General features: G+C 39.7%; 1 non-coding gene across 1 annotated transcript; it reads left to right on the forward strand.

Moving 5' to 3' along the window:
- Positions 1-395: 395 nt before the first annotated feature.
- On the forward strand, positions 396-502 carry LOC131222052 (small nucleolar RNA R71). Its single transcript, XR_009159760.1, has one exon. It is a non-coding gene; the product is annotated as a small nucleolar RNA R71 (small nucleolar RNA).
- Positions 503-15,011: the final 14,509 nt, after the last annotated feature.

The following is a 15,011-nucleotide window of genomic DNA, read 5'->3' on the forward strand; positions in this document are numbered from 1 at the left end:
CATTCAACACTTCTCGAAAGGCGGGTATTGTAGGACAATTTTCAATTGTATGAATGTTGCAATCACAGATGCCGCAAACACTTTCATTAACCTTATCCTTCTTTCCGTCCATGGCCTCAACTTTCCTTATGAGCGTAGTTACTTTACATTTGAGATCATCCTCTTCTTTCAAGAGATACAATCCACCTTTCTCCTTTAATTGAGTCGGCCTAGATGTGGTGTTCGATTTTGGGTAATAATCCCATGATTGTGTTTTTTCAGCAAGACTATCGAGGTAATCCTATACCTTGTCGACATTTTTATTAATGAATTCTCCATTACACATTGTCTCGACCATTTGGCGCATAGAAGATGTCAGTCCATCGTAGAAAAAATTTGTAATGCGCCACGTTTCAAAGCCGTGTTGTGGGCATGAACTGACCAAATCCTTGAACCTTTCCCAACATTGGTAAAATGTTTCATCCTCCTTTTGGGTGAAATTCATGATTGCTTTTCTAAGAGTAACTGTTTTATGATGTGGAAAAAATTTCTTTATAAATTCCTTTTGCATATCATTCCATGTGCCGATGGATCTAGGACGCAGTGAATGTAACCACGTCTTAGCCTTCTCCTTTAAGGAAAAAGGAAAGAGTTTCAGCCTGACTGTGTCCTTAGACATATTTTGAAAATATAAAGTGGCTATGATCTCATCAAACTCTTTCAAATGTAGATATGGTTCTTCAGATTCAAGCCCATGGAACTTAAGGAGTTGGATAACCCCTGGCTTGATGTCCATATGTCCTGTATTTTCAGGAAAAATCATGCATGAGAGCGTACTCAGCCCCGCTGGTTGTAAATAAACCCGTAAAGTACGAGGCGGGGGGTGCTTGATGCACCTCATTCTCATCCTGAATGTCCTCCACCTTGGGTTGAAGTAGAAGAGGTTGGTTCTCGGCCATCACTTCAATTAACTCAGGAGATTTCGAATGGTGATTAGTCCTGCGATGGATAGTTAACCCCTCAACCAATCCTCCTTCAGTCAAGAGACGTCGAGTGTTGTCACAGGCCCACTTGGGCATGAAACACTCGTAGCCCTCAATCAAATTCGAAACTTAATCCTAAGAAAGGAAAAAAAAATCTAGAAAGAAAGAGAGGGTTGGAAAGAAGTTACCAAATTGGAGTCCCTAAGTTAAAGACCTGCAAAAGAAAATAAACAAGTCAATTTTTAAAGAGAAGGTCTAGAATTAGAAAATCCTTAAAAAGAAGGATAGAAGTAAACTAGTTTCTAAAAGAAGAAATTCCTAAAGGAAAGTGGAAATTTCTAAAATAAATTAGGAAAGTCCTAAACTAGAAAGTAAGTTGCTAAAAGATATCTGAAAAATTGAAAGTAGAGAAAAAGCTTCCCGAATTAGAAATTTCTATCTTAAAAGCCTACAAAATGGGAAAGTTAGTTTCTAAATCTACAAGTAGAAAATTTCTAAAAATAAATTAGGGAACAAAATTAGATTCTAAAAGTGTTAGAATTAGAAAGTTACTAAAAATAAAAATAGAAAGTTAGTTTCTAAAAAGAAAAGTTCCAGAATTAGAAAGTTTCTAAAAACAAAAGAGGAAAGTTTCTAAAAATAAACTATTTCCTAAAAATAGGAAAATACTAGAATTAGAAATTTTTTAAAATTCAAACCCTAATTCTAAAAATAGAAAAAGTAGAGGAATTAGAAAATGATTACCAATTTAGAAGTTTATGTCAGAATCTTACAAAACCGGAAACAAGTTAGTTCTACAAATCAAATAAAAATAAAATTTTAAAACTAAAGTTAGTAAAATCCTAATCTCAAACTAATTAATTTCAAAGAATCGTAACTGTTAATCTCCGGCAACGGCGCCAAAAACTTGTTCACTCCCTAAGTATAGGGTTGTGATGTAGTAATAAACTCGGTAAGACCGAGGTCGAATCCCAAGGGACTGAAACCTGTACGTAATCTAAAAATAACTAGAACTAGAACTAGAAAAAGATGAAATCTAAATCAGGTGGATTTGAGGAATAATGATGAAATAGTAAACTAAAATAAGTAGAATTTAAAGGTAAGAAACTAGGGATTCAGAGGATCCACTTGTAGAGATCAGGGAGATCTTATGCCTGCTTCAAGAATCATGGAAATTAAACTGAACTTTTTCTGATATAATTTTAAAGAGATGAAAGGTATATGAATTAGAATGGATTCCATCACCGAACCATGCCCAGGAGACAAAGCAAACAACAAAATTAAACTAATTACCAACCAATCAACATGCTATGAAGGTTAGGAAGGGTACCGTCATCCTACCATGCCCAGGAGACGATGGTGAACAACAGGGCTTCCTGACATCATAAATATAAAAGGAAAGGGACATGCTCAAAGCTATCACAGACCCATTATAATTTCAGTCACAACAGACCATTAAAAACTAAAAACATTCCTGATAATCAAACCATTATCAAATTCAGTTCGTAAATTAAAACTAAATTAAAGACATAAAGTAGAGTCTCCCATCTCACTACAAGCTTCACCTCTTAGCCCTAGTTAAGAGGTTTAGCCCAACATGATTAGGCTATCCTCAAATATCATAAAGAAATTAAACAGAAAACTAAGAAAACAAAACTCTGTAGAAACTGCTTCCCGTCCAGGTTTCTTTGCTCCACGCTTAGCACAAAATTCGATGCCTTTCTCTCTCTTTTTCTTTTCCTTTTATAGAGCAAGGACTCCGTGGTAGCTTGCGTGCGTACCCCTTATGCATAGCAGACATAGGTGCGAAAGTTTCACGCACTGTAACAAAACGTGTAATCAGAGCTTACTCTGGTTGTTTGGTGGACCCCATTCCTGACAATCATCAAGAAATCCAGTCCATTCATTGGATTGCCCTTGAAAATTTAGTAGAACCGGATGATTTCTAGACCGAATTTGGTGTGCCCCACCCGCCTTGTTCGTTGTACCATCAGTCTCTGTTTGGACGAATGGGGACTGATCTCTGTGGTTTCCTAAAATGAGTTACCTAGGTTAAGGAGAGAGAACCCATGGCTCCTGATGGACGGTCTAGATTAGACCTATGGGCCCTGATGGGTGAGGGCTGGGCCCACCACACGAAACCAGCGTCTGATTGTGAAATAGAGCCGCCGTAAGTCGCTGTTGTGTTTGGTGGAGCTCACGATCGATGTCAGGTGGAAAATCCACGTCGTCCATTGAGGTCTACTCGAAAAACCATTTGGATATGGTCGTTTTTGGATTGAATTCGGTGTGGCCCATGAGATTATTTACTCCACCGTCCATCTTGTGTTTAAACGGTAATCTGCCTATCCGTACGTTCATGGGTTGAGAAGGACACCTAGGTGAGGGTTACGTCTACCTAAGAGATTCAATGGACGGTCTGGATCATCCATTTGGATGATGAGTGGGCCCTACTACTGAAAAATGGACGGACAGCATCCATCTGCTGTTACTTCACAAGAAGAAGACGGGTCAGCCCGTCTTTGACCGGGCTGACCGTCCGGTGCGCGTCCAGCGCACCTACGCACTGTGCACACTCAAGTGCAGGTGCGGTCCACTATGATATTCTCAAGAAATCTGTACCATCCATCATTTTCCTCATCTGATTTAAGATGTTGAGTCCTAAATTGAAGCGTATCCAAAGATCAGGTGGGCCCCAAATCAAGGGTTAATAGGCTGATCTGTCCGTTGGGACACTTTCACAGGGATTGAACAGATGAAATTTGACGTGTACGGTTAATTTATGGTCCTCAGGCGACGTATGAATTTTTGAGCTGAACGGATGGTGGGAACCCTGTGATCTTGCATTCTGGATGTCTTTCGGGCCACTTGAGCTTCAGTTTCTCGATTTTCTTGGATCCCTAGCATGCAAATCTATTAATCTTGGTCTCCTGGGGTCCGTCACTTGCCTTGGTGACTTCAGAGCGTTAAATCTATGCTTTTAGTACCCTTTTCCAGTCTAGGCTCATAAATACGCCCTGCATCACAAACACGATTAAATCGGGCCGTTAAACAGTACCATGTTCGTAAATCTCGGTAATAATTAGGGTCTGATATGTATGATTTGACCCTCAAGAGCATCATAACATGTTTTATCCAGATAGTGAAGGATTGGTCATCGTAGCTTTTGCAGGCTTGGCAGGACTGCTCATCAAAGTAGTACTTGTGAAATGGAACATGCTCTTCCACAGTTCATCCCTCTCAAGGATCTGGATCAAGAATCCCTACTTTTTTCTCATCCGCATCTATTGGTTGAAGAAATATTTTTTGTACTATGGTATTTCTGGCCCCATTTTCTAGAGATGGATCAATTACTTGAACCTATGAAGTTCTATCGTATTTCACATTTTCACTGGGGAGGAAATGCCATGGCTGAGGGGTTGTTAAGGTGTAGGTTATCTCAACAAAGTTCATGACATTAAATGCTAGAATCTGGACACCTAAACTGGCCCGAACTCGAAGGTTCGAAACTGGCCCGAACTCGCCCAATTGCTGTCGAGCCGGGTTCGGGCTGGACATGTTGGCCTGGTGACCGGGCCGGGCTGAGTTCGGGCTGAGTGCAGCTGGTAACCGAGCGGGGCCGGGAAGCAGGTGCCATCAAATTCGTATGTCCTTGTAATTAGTGAAAAACAATATTTTAAACCAAGGAAGAGTTGTATGAGTGGCTGATCATGCCCTTCGGTCTATCGAATGCATCAAACACTTGTATGCATCAAGATATAACTTGCTAGAGGTTTTCTTGGATATTAAAGATTCGACGGAGGAGTTGTGCAATGAAGATAAAGTGGTCTCTCAGGAAAGCACATACTCGAGAGATTTGGATGGTTGGAGTGGATGATTTGGCACAATGTCTGCTTCGAGATCATTGATCAAGGAGATATTTAAGGACAAAGGTGGACGAAGGAAGAGATTCGAGGGAGAATTGTATAATTTGTCTTGACGAGTTCACTGATGGGTATGGATGTTAAGCACATGCCATATTTTCATGTTTTTCATGGAGCTTGCATTACTTGGTGGTTGAAGAAAAGTAACATGTGCACATTGTGCCGGATTAGGGTTTAGACAGAGAGTAGATGTCATTTTTGTTCATACGCACATAAAGAGATAGTTTTAATTTGCATATGTAATTAAGTTTGGAAGGAAAATTTTGTCTTTTAATATTTCTTCTAATAAAAGCATTTGACTAGTAGGGGCTCAGGTTGAAGAGCTTCTTCTTCTTTTTTTCTTTTTTTCTTTTTTTTTTTTTTGCTGATATAGAATGTAGTAGTATGCAAAATTGCAAAGGGATTGTGAGTGCATTGAGTATGAAGATCAGATGAACTAGATAGCATACCTTGTTGAGACGCCATCACTGTATGCTTGATGTCGTAGTCTTCCTCTCCTTACACCCTTAGAGAAGCCTTAGGATGGGAATTCTAGCTTCTGTTGTATGTAGAATTGGGGACACAACCTTGTTTATATAGTTTTAGAGGATTGAGGAGTTTGAAACCCATCAAAACTTCTCTTCCTAGGGCTCCACATGAATTTGATAATCTCAGTTCAACTAAAACACTGTGTGTGTATCATAGTTGTAGCACACCACCCCTTACATGATTTTAAATGTATCACAACTGAGTGGGGTCCACTAGTATTCCTGATCATACACCATCCAACCCACCTCATAAAATTCTTACATTCTCCTACTTAGGCCACATTGATTAATGTCAATGTTAAACTTTGAAAAAACATTTTGAAAACATGTTTTAAATTGAAGAAACATCCAAATGGTTAAGCAATTGTTGGATAATATAGGCAATGTTATTAAAATCTGGTCCATCAAGATCGCTAGTATCGGATCACGATAGCCATCACAACATTTAATCTAAGCAAAATAAGACTAGGCACAATCACAAATACTATTAGTCTTAACGACATAGATAAGGATCTAGGAATTTTAGTATAAGGATTACACATGTAGTGTGATGATATGTGCATATCCTTAAGAGGTCCTCGAACTTTCAAATATCTCCTACGAGACACGACTTGAGTTTTACTTACTCAAAATAGATTGCTCATACTTAGAGAGAAGCAGAAATAAACTTAACATCAGAATCATCAAAACTTTATCAAATGAGATCTCTTCATTTTTTTATAAAAGTAAAACATGCTCAACTCCCACTAACTAAAAATATTCATGGATCAATGACTCATATGGATGTTACATGTTGCTGAAATGGTGTGATAAGGAGCCCTTCAGTGAGCATGGATCCACAATCATCTACTTAGTGCTGATGAAGTCCACATACTCTTGACGATTCTGGACTCTTTCATTTACAACAAGATATTTGATATCGATATACCTCGACCTTAATAAATGCTTGTTGTTACTATAAAAGGAAATCATAGCTAAATTATCACAAAAAATTCTCAATGGTTTCGGGAAATGCTCTAATATCTGTAAACCTAAGAAGAAATATTGTTACCATAATGCCTAATTAAACGCCTTATGATGAGCAATGAACTCAACTTCCATGGTAGATAAAGTCGTGGTCAACTGTTTCACAGTTTTTTAAGGCACAATTCCGCTAAACATCATGAAGATGTAGCTTGATGTGGACTTTTTTTGCATTAATGTAGCCAACATAATTTGCATTTGAGTATTCAACCAACTCTAAATGATTAGATCTTCTACATGTGAGTCTAAAATTCTTTATTCTTTGTAGGTAACATAACACTTTTTTTGCAGCAATCTAATGTTACATTCCTAGATTAGATAGATACCTGCCTAACATTTCAACTGCAAAGGCAATATTCGGTCGCGTGTAGACTTAAGCATACATGATGATCCTTATTACTAAGGCATACAAAAAATCCTTCATTCGATTCTTTTCCAAATTATTCTTAGGACACTGGAACTGATCACTGAATGTATACCCTTTACAATGGGCAATTGTCTAAGAGCATAGTTTTGCACGTCATACCTTTCAAGTACCCTATCAATATAGGCCCTCGAGCATAAAATTGTATTTACTTTTTGCCCTTCATCTATATTTGTGTGACCTTATAGGTTAGATGGTCAATAAACATTACATGAATATTACAATGGGGTATGAGGTTTTTAACATGGGTATTCAATCACTAATATTTCCCATGGTATGGACCACTTAAGATTTGGATTTGTTTCATTTTTGGGCTTATGCTTTAAGATGACCTCAAAACATAAACGGATGATGTGAATGTAAAATACATGCATCAAGGTAGCCTTCAAAGTAAGGGTTGCACTGATTTGAATGAGGCAGCTAATATATACTCATCCTTAATTTATAGGGCCTCTGTGGCTTGTCAAGGGGGAGGTAGGATAAGGCCAGGCTTAGTGCCAGAGGCCAAGCTAAGCCAACACAGATTGCCTACAAATTACCTATTGATGCTATCAGGTGAGCCTGTGAGCCCTACCATAATGTATGTATTTTATATACTCTATCCATATATTTCCCCTCATTTAAAGCCATAAGTCCAAAATTGAGGTAGATCCAGATCAAAAGTGGACCATGTTGCAAGAAAACAATGGAAGTTGAACATCATTAAAAACTTCCTATGGTTCATTGTAATGTTTATTTGGCATCCAACCTATTGATTAGGTCACATAGGGCTGGATGAATGAAAACACAAATATCGGCTTCATCCAAAACTTTTGTAACCTTAGCCGGTTTGGGAGCGTGGATTTAGAATCCCCTGGATTTGAAATCCTCCTATTGTGTTTGGCACCCTGGATTGGGAATCCACTTTAATCGAAAAGTATCTATGCGCGATGTATTTACAAGTGTTTGAATTTAATTAGTAAATCAAATTAATATCTCTAATTAGTGAACATACATAATGTTTGACACAAATGGTTGTAATAAACCCACTGAAACATATACTTTGCCTGAAAATGATAAAATTTCGAGTCTCGAATGGGCCACAAGCACAAGATCATGTCCGAGTGACTAATCGTTGATTTAAATGGACAATGTTTGCACGATGCAAATAATCATATCAAAGTAATTATAATGATGCAATTGATAATCTAATTGTTTTGGGATATCATTAGTGGGCCATGTCCCAATAGTCTAATAGTGTAGTGACACACATATTACATATGCAACTCTGGTAAGGATTTTAAATGTAATCCAAGCTCTCACTGTGGATTCGAAACCCCCAATTATTTTAGGGGCTATTTGATTTTCAAATTACCATGGCAATTACATGTAGAAATTACATGATGATGGCCTTTGTCCATTAGACACTGAGATGAAAATCGGTGAGGAATTGTATAAAAAAATGGGTCTAGAAAAAGCCTTATTAATACTGAAAATAATTTCTGGGCCCACTGTGATATATGTGACTTATTCACCTCATTCATCCATTTTAATAGCACATTTTAGGGCATGAACTCAAAACAATGGGGCAGATCCAAAGATCGAGTAGACCCGTTGTTGTGCAGCATGCCAACAACGTAGTGAATCGAGATCCAATCTCCGATCTCACCCACAAACGATAAACAAGAAAAAATATAAACTAGAAAAGAATCAAAACATTCCAAACAAACCACAAGACAAGATATACGTGGAAAAACCCCAACAAGGGTAAAAAACCATGGATGCAAACTTGTACTATGATGAAAAATGAATATTACAAGACAATATACTAACCTCTCCCTTAAAGATATAGAGAAAACCCTTTGCTCACACCTTGGAATAACTTTCATAATACCTAGAAAAGCCTTAGGGACCCCTATTTATAGTTTAGGCAACTCTTTTTTCGCACATTTGTGAAAACCGACTCAAAAATCCGCAGTCCGCATCAAATCTGGAAACGAATCTGCTAAGCTCGACTGGTCGAGCGGACCCTCGACTGGTCGAGCATGGGCCTCGACCGGTCGAGTATCGCGAAACTAAAAAAATGATGCTTGCTGGACTTTGAGTCGAGTCAGTCCACGACTGGTCGAGTGGGCCACTCGACCGGTTTAGCAGGGCACTCGACTGGTCGAGCGGCTGTCCAGATGTGGCTCCACATCTCAATAATCTCCCACTTGGAGACACATTGCCATAAACCTTCGTCTTTTACATCTGGAGTGCATCACCTCCCCGTCTTCAGGCCTGAAAACCAATCAAAGCTAAACAGAGCTTCAACTTTTCCCGTGTGACCGCCTTGGTCAGCATATCCGTAGTATTCTCACTTGTATGAATCTTCTCCAGAGCAATCGATCCATCTTCTAGTAACGAATGTATGAAGTGATATCTTATGGAAATATGCTTGGTCCTTGAATGAAAGGCTGAATTCTTAGCCAAGTGTATTGTACTCTGACTATCACTGTACAGCTTGCAATTTACTTGCTTCTTACCCAACTCTTCCATGAAACTTTGCATCCACACCATCTCCTTACACGCTTCTGTACCCGCAATATATTTCATTTTTATCGTACTGATAGATAATATCTTCTGTAACTGAGAGACCCAACTGACTGCAGCACTACCCAGAGTAAAGGCATAACATGTAGTGCTTCTTCTGCTGTTGGTATCTCCTACCAAATCTAAATCTACGTAGCCTTGTACCTTGATTTTCAATCCACCATAGCATAGCCCTACATCCACAGTACCTACCAAGTATCTGAGGATCCACTTCACAGCTTCCCAATGTTCCTTCCCGGAGTTGTTCATGAACTTGCTAACAACTCTCACTGCTTGAGGAATGTCTGGCCTCGTGCTCACCACAGCATACATGAGATTTCCAATAGCTAACGCGTATGGGACTTTAGCCATGTAGTCTCATTCCTCCTGCATCTTTGCACCTTGTTCCTTATAAAGCTTGAAGTAGTTAGCTAATGGAGTACTAACCGGCTTAGCACCACCTATATTGAATCGATCAAGTAACTTGGCTATGTACTCTGCCCGTGACAAAACTAGTTTCTTGTTTTCCCTGTCAAGCTTTATTCTCATGCCTAGGATTTGTTTTGCAGCTCCTAAATCCTTCATGGCAAATTCTCTAGACAGTTATCTTTTGAAATCTGAGATGTCCTTCATGCTTGAAGTGGTCACAAGCATATCATCAACATATAGAAGAAGGATGATGTAAGACGTATCAAACTTCTTCAAATAGCAATAGTGGTCTGCATGACATCTCCTAAAATCGTTTTCCAATATGAAACTATCAAACTTCTTGTACCAGTCTCGAGGCTTGCTTCAGGACATATAAGCTCTTCTTCAGTCTGCACACCTTGTTCTCCTTTCCTGGTGCCACGTATCCTGTCGGCTGATGCATATATATCTCTTCTTCAAGGTCCCCATGAAGAAAGGCTGTCTTAACATCTAGCTGCTCTAGATGTAAGTCCTCTATAGCCACTATACTCAAGACCATGCGAATCGTAAACATTTTCACTACAGGTGAAAATATTTCAGTGAAATCGATACTTGTTTTTTGTTGAAACCCTTTCACAACCAATATAACCTTGTACCGTTTCGAACCATCATGCTCCTCCTTCAGTCTGTAAACCCCACTTATTATGAAGAGCTTTCTTACCCTTAGGTAGAGTGACTAGCTCCCATGTACGTTAGACTCAAGAGAGTCCATCTCATCATCCATGGCCTGCTCCCACTTAACCTGTGTATCTGACTGTAATGCCTCTTCAAAACATTCTAGTTCACCATTATCTGTCAGCAGTAGATAATATAAGGAGGGTGAGTATCGGACCGTGGGTCTCCTCTCCCGAGTAGACTTCCTCACAACCGGTGTCTGTGGCTTTACCTTATAATGCTCCTGTGCATGATCATCCTATGGCGCTGCAACACCCGTGTCCGGTAACTCTTCCAACTCTACGAATTCTTTCTCTTCAGTCTTATTTTCTTGCACATTGTCCTTATGCATCACTTTTTCATTGAAGACTACATTTTTGCTTTTGATAATTTTTTTGTTTTCTATATTCCAAAACCTGTAACCAAAATTATACTGCCCGTAGCCTATAAACGTACACCTCCTGTACTTCGCATCCAGCCTATTTCTGTACTCTGCATCAATGTAAACATATAAAGTGCAACCGATCGAATACTCTAAGATGTGCAGGGTTCACTTCTTTCCTAGTCCATGTTTCTTCTGGTATCCCACCATCCAATGATGCTGAGAGACTTCTATTAATGAGATATGCGGCAGTATTCACAGCATCTGCCCAAAACGTCTTAGGCAACCCTGCATGTAACCTCATGCTCCTGGCACGCTCAAGGGTGGTCTTGTTAATGCGCTCAGCCACACCGTTCTGCTGCGATATCTCTGAAATCATTTTCTGATGTTTAATTCTGTTTGCTACACAATACTCCTCAAATCTCTTATCACAGTACTCTCTCCCATTATCTGATCTGAGACATTTTACTATTTTACTTGTCTCATTTTCTACCATTACTTTCCACTTCTTAAATACATCAAATACATCAGATTCATGTTTTACGAAGTAGACCCACAGTTTTCTACTAGCATCATCAATAAAAGAAACAAAATAACATGAGCCACCAAGAGATGATACCTGTGCCGGTCCTCACACATCAGTGTGTACTAGTTCCAATAGATGCGTCTTTAGAGCACGTCCTGTCTTCTTAAAACTTACCCTCTTCTACTTGTCATACATGCAGTCCTCGTAGAATTTCAAGTTAATAAACTTCAGCCCTGGTAGCTTCCTTTTTGACAATAGCACTTTCATCCCCTTCTCACTCATATGTCCCAACCTCTGATGCCATAACTGCCCATTCACTCCAGTTGATACGACTGCGAGTGAACTATACGATCCTGAAGTCATGTACAAAGTACCTTCCTTCTTGCCTCGAGATATCACCAAGACACCTTTTGTGATCTTTCAGGAATCACGGGTGAATGTCGTCACATAACCAGTATCGGCCAACTGCCCCATTGAGATCAAGTTCCATTTCAAACTTGGTACATGTCTGACATCCTTCAATTTTAAAGTCATTTCGTCTTTCTGATTTATATGAACATGTCATTTTCAAACAATACTGCACGACTCATTATCACCCAGGTAGACTCTCCCAAAGTCACCTGATACATAATCACGAAGAACTTTCTTACATGAAGTGGTGTAAAACGAAGCACCCGAGTCTATAACCCAAGACTCATTCCTCGCATCAAGAGATAAAATCAATGCCTCTATGTCACTCTCCTTAGATAGATTCACTGAATCTTTTCCACCTTGAGAGCTTTCTTCTTGTTTCTTAAGTGCCCTGCAATCACATTTCATGTGCCCCTTTTTATCGCAATGCCAACACCCGTCTTTGTCTTTCAGTCCCTTGGATCTTCTTCCTCGACTTAAAACATTCATGTTTCTTACCTCATTTGTTCAACGATCTTCCTCTTCCTTTAATGTTTAGAGCATTCCTTGAATCCCCTGAAACTCCTGATGCCTTTCTTCTAGATTCTTCACTGAGAATTAGACTGGCCACATCATCAAATTTCAGTTTTGTCAACCTTGAAGAATTGCTCACAGCAATCACCAAACCATCCCAACTGTCTAGTAAACTGGACAAGATCAATAACGCCCCGACCTTATCCTCAAAAATAATGTCAACGGATTCCAACTGGCTTGTGACTGTATTGAACTCATTTAGATGTTCAGCCACACTCTCACCATCAGATATCTTCATGTTAAAAGCTGTTTTATAAGATGAGCCTTGTTGGATGCTGAGGCTTTTTCATACATAGTGGCTTGGGCTTCCATTAATTCTTTTGTAGTTTTCATCTTGGATATATTAAAGGCGACGCTCTTAGACAAAGAGAGTCGGATCGTTCCTAAAGCCTTCCGATCCAATAAAAACCATTCATCATCTGTTATCTTTTCTGGTTTCTTCTCTTTTACTCTTAAAGGAATATGGAGGTCCTTCTGATACAGATAATCCTCCATCTCCATCTTCCAGAAGGAAAAGTTTGAACCATCAAACTTCTCAATTCTAGTCTTCCATTCTTCCGTCATCGCTCCTAATAGAACTAAACCAATAGCTCTGATACCAGTTGTTACGCAGCACGCCAACAACGCAGTGATCAGAGATCCGATCTCCGGTCTCACCCACAAACGATAAACAAGAAGAAATATAAAGTAGAAAAGAATCAAAGTATTTCAAACAAACCACAAGACAAGATATACTTAGAAAAACTCCAACAATGGTAAAAAAACACGGATGCAAACTTCCACTATGATGAAAAACGAAGATTACAAGACAATATACTAACCTCTCTCTTTAAAGTACAGAGAAAACTCTTTGCCCACACCTTAGAATAACTTTCATAATACTTAGAAAAGCCCTAGAGATCCCTATTTATAGTTTAGGCAACTCCTATTTTGTACATTTGCGAAAACCGACTAAAAAATCCGCAGTCTGCATCAAATCTGGAAGCAAATCTGCGTAACCTCGACTGGTTGAACAGGGTGCTCGACTGATCGAGCGGACCCTCGACTGGTTGAGCATGGGCCTTGACCGGTCGAGTACCCCAGAACCAAAAAACTAATGCTCGCTGGACTTTGAATCGAGCCAGTTCACGACTGGTCGAGTGGGCCACTCGACCAGTCGAGCAGGGCACTCAATTGGTCGAGCGGCTGTCCAGATGTGGCTCCACATCTTAACACTCTATATCAAGAAATAATTATCTTGAAAGATGTCAATATCGATTGCATGCTTTTTCCGGAGGGAGTATAGAATCCTCTCAAATCCCCTCAAATCCTATCAAATCTACTGTGGTTTCTAATGGCAGCCATTTCATTTATTATTGTCTCACTTAAGATGAGATTCGGATATGTTTCATTTTTTATTTATTTTTTTTGTTTCATGCCATGGAATGACAGCGAAAAATGGACGAATGGTGTGATAAAACACATAGATCACATTGGGTCCACATTGCAATGTCGAGTAGCTACTGGCTACCGGCAGAGTGAGTAGGTACTTGGCGTCCGGGCCAAGCCCTTTACCACTGGCATTTAAATCCAAGTAATTCATCGGCCAGCTCCAGTGTCGCATGTTGTCATCTAAAAACACAGGCCGGGGAACTCATCAAGCGGGACACGTGTCCATCCAATGTTGACATCCACATTTTAAACATATTCCGCACAATAGAATGTTCCCACCTTTTTTCTTCTATATCATGTAAACATGGAAAACCCAGTGAACGGCTCGGATCTCTATCTCACCAGTGGCACGTGTGGTCTTTGCCCGTGTGTACTAATCTGCGAGTACAATCACCAAAACTCCATATCTCGTTCCTTGCGTCCAGGACGGGTCGAACCCGAACGTTCCGGACAGGAAACGGATTGGCTACTCCCCTGAGACCGGCCCCGTGGCTGGTGGTCGGTGCTCTGTGGACCCCACCATGATGCGTGTGTTTCATCCTTTCCGTTCATCCATTTTTAAAGATCATTTTATAGTTTAGTCCCAAAAATAGAGGTATATAAATCTCAGGTAGACTACACCACATGAAAACAATAGTGATTGGATATCCATCATTAAAATCCTTCTAAGGCCCAATGTACTGTTTATTAGACATCCAATGGGTTGATTAGGTCATACAGTCCCAGATGAAGGAAAAAACAAAAATCAGCTTGATCCAAAACTTTTTTGGCCCCAAAATGCTTTTTAATGATCGATGCTTAGTCAACACTGTTTCCTGTACTGTGGCCCACCTAAGATTGGTATATATCTCATCTTTCGTCTCAAATTGTAAAATGATCTGTAAAAATATATGGACAGAATGGATGAAACATATACATCATGATGGGGCCCATGGAGCACCGACCACCAGTCATTGGATGGTGTTGGGGAGTAGCCAATCCGTTTCCATCTCGGACGCGGATTTCTGCAAAAGCCTTTCGTAGGAAGGTTCTCGCCTTGTAACCTATGTATCCCTAACGTGATATTTGTGAGAAATCCACTCCGTGCATGCGTTTTTGGAGCTCATTGTAAGACCTAAGGCCAAAAATAAGCGGGATCGAATACTCATGCGGGCCGA

Source organism: Magnolia sinica, chromosome 12, assembly GCF_029962835.1.
Source record: "Magnolia sinica isolate HGM2019 chromosome 12, MsV1, whole genome shotgun sequence".
In the NCBI taxonomy this organism is placed as follows: Eukaryota; Viridiplantae; Streptophyta; class Magnoliopsida; order Magnoliales; family Magnoliaceae; genus Magnolia; species Magnolia sinica.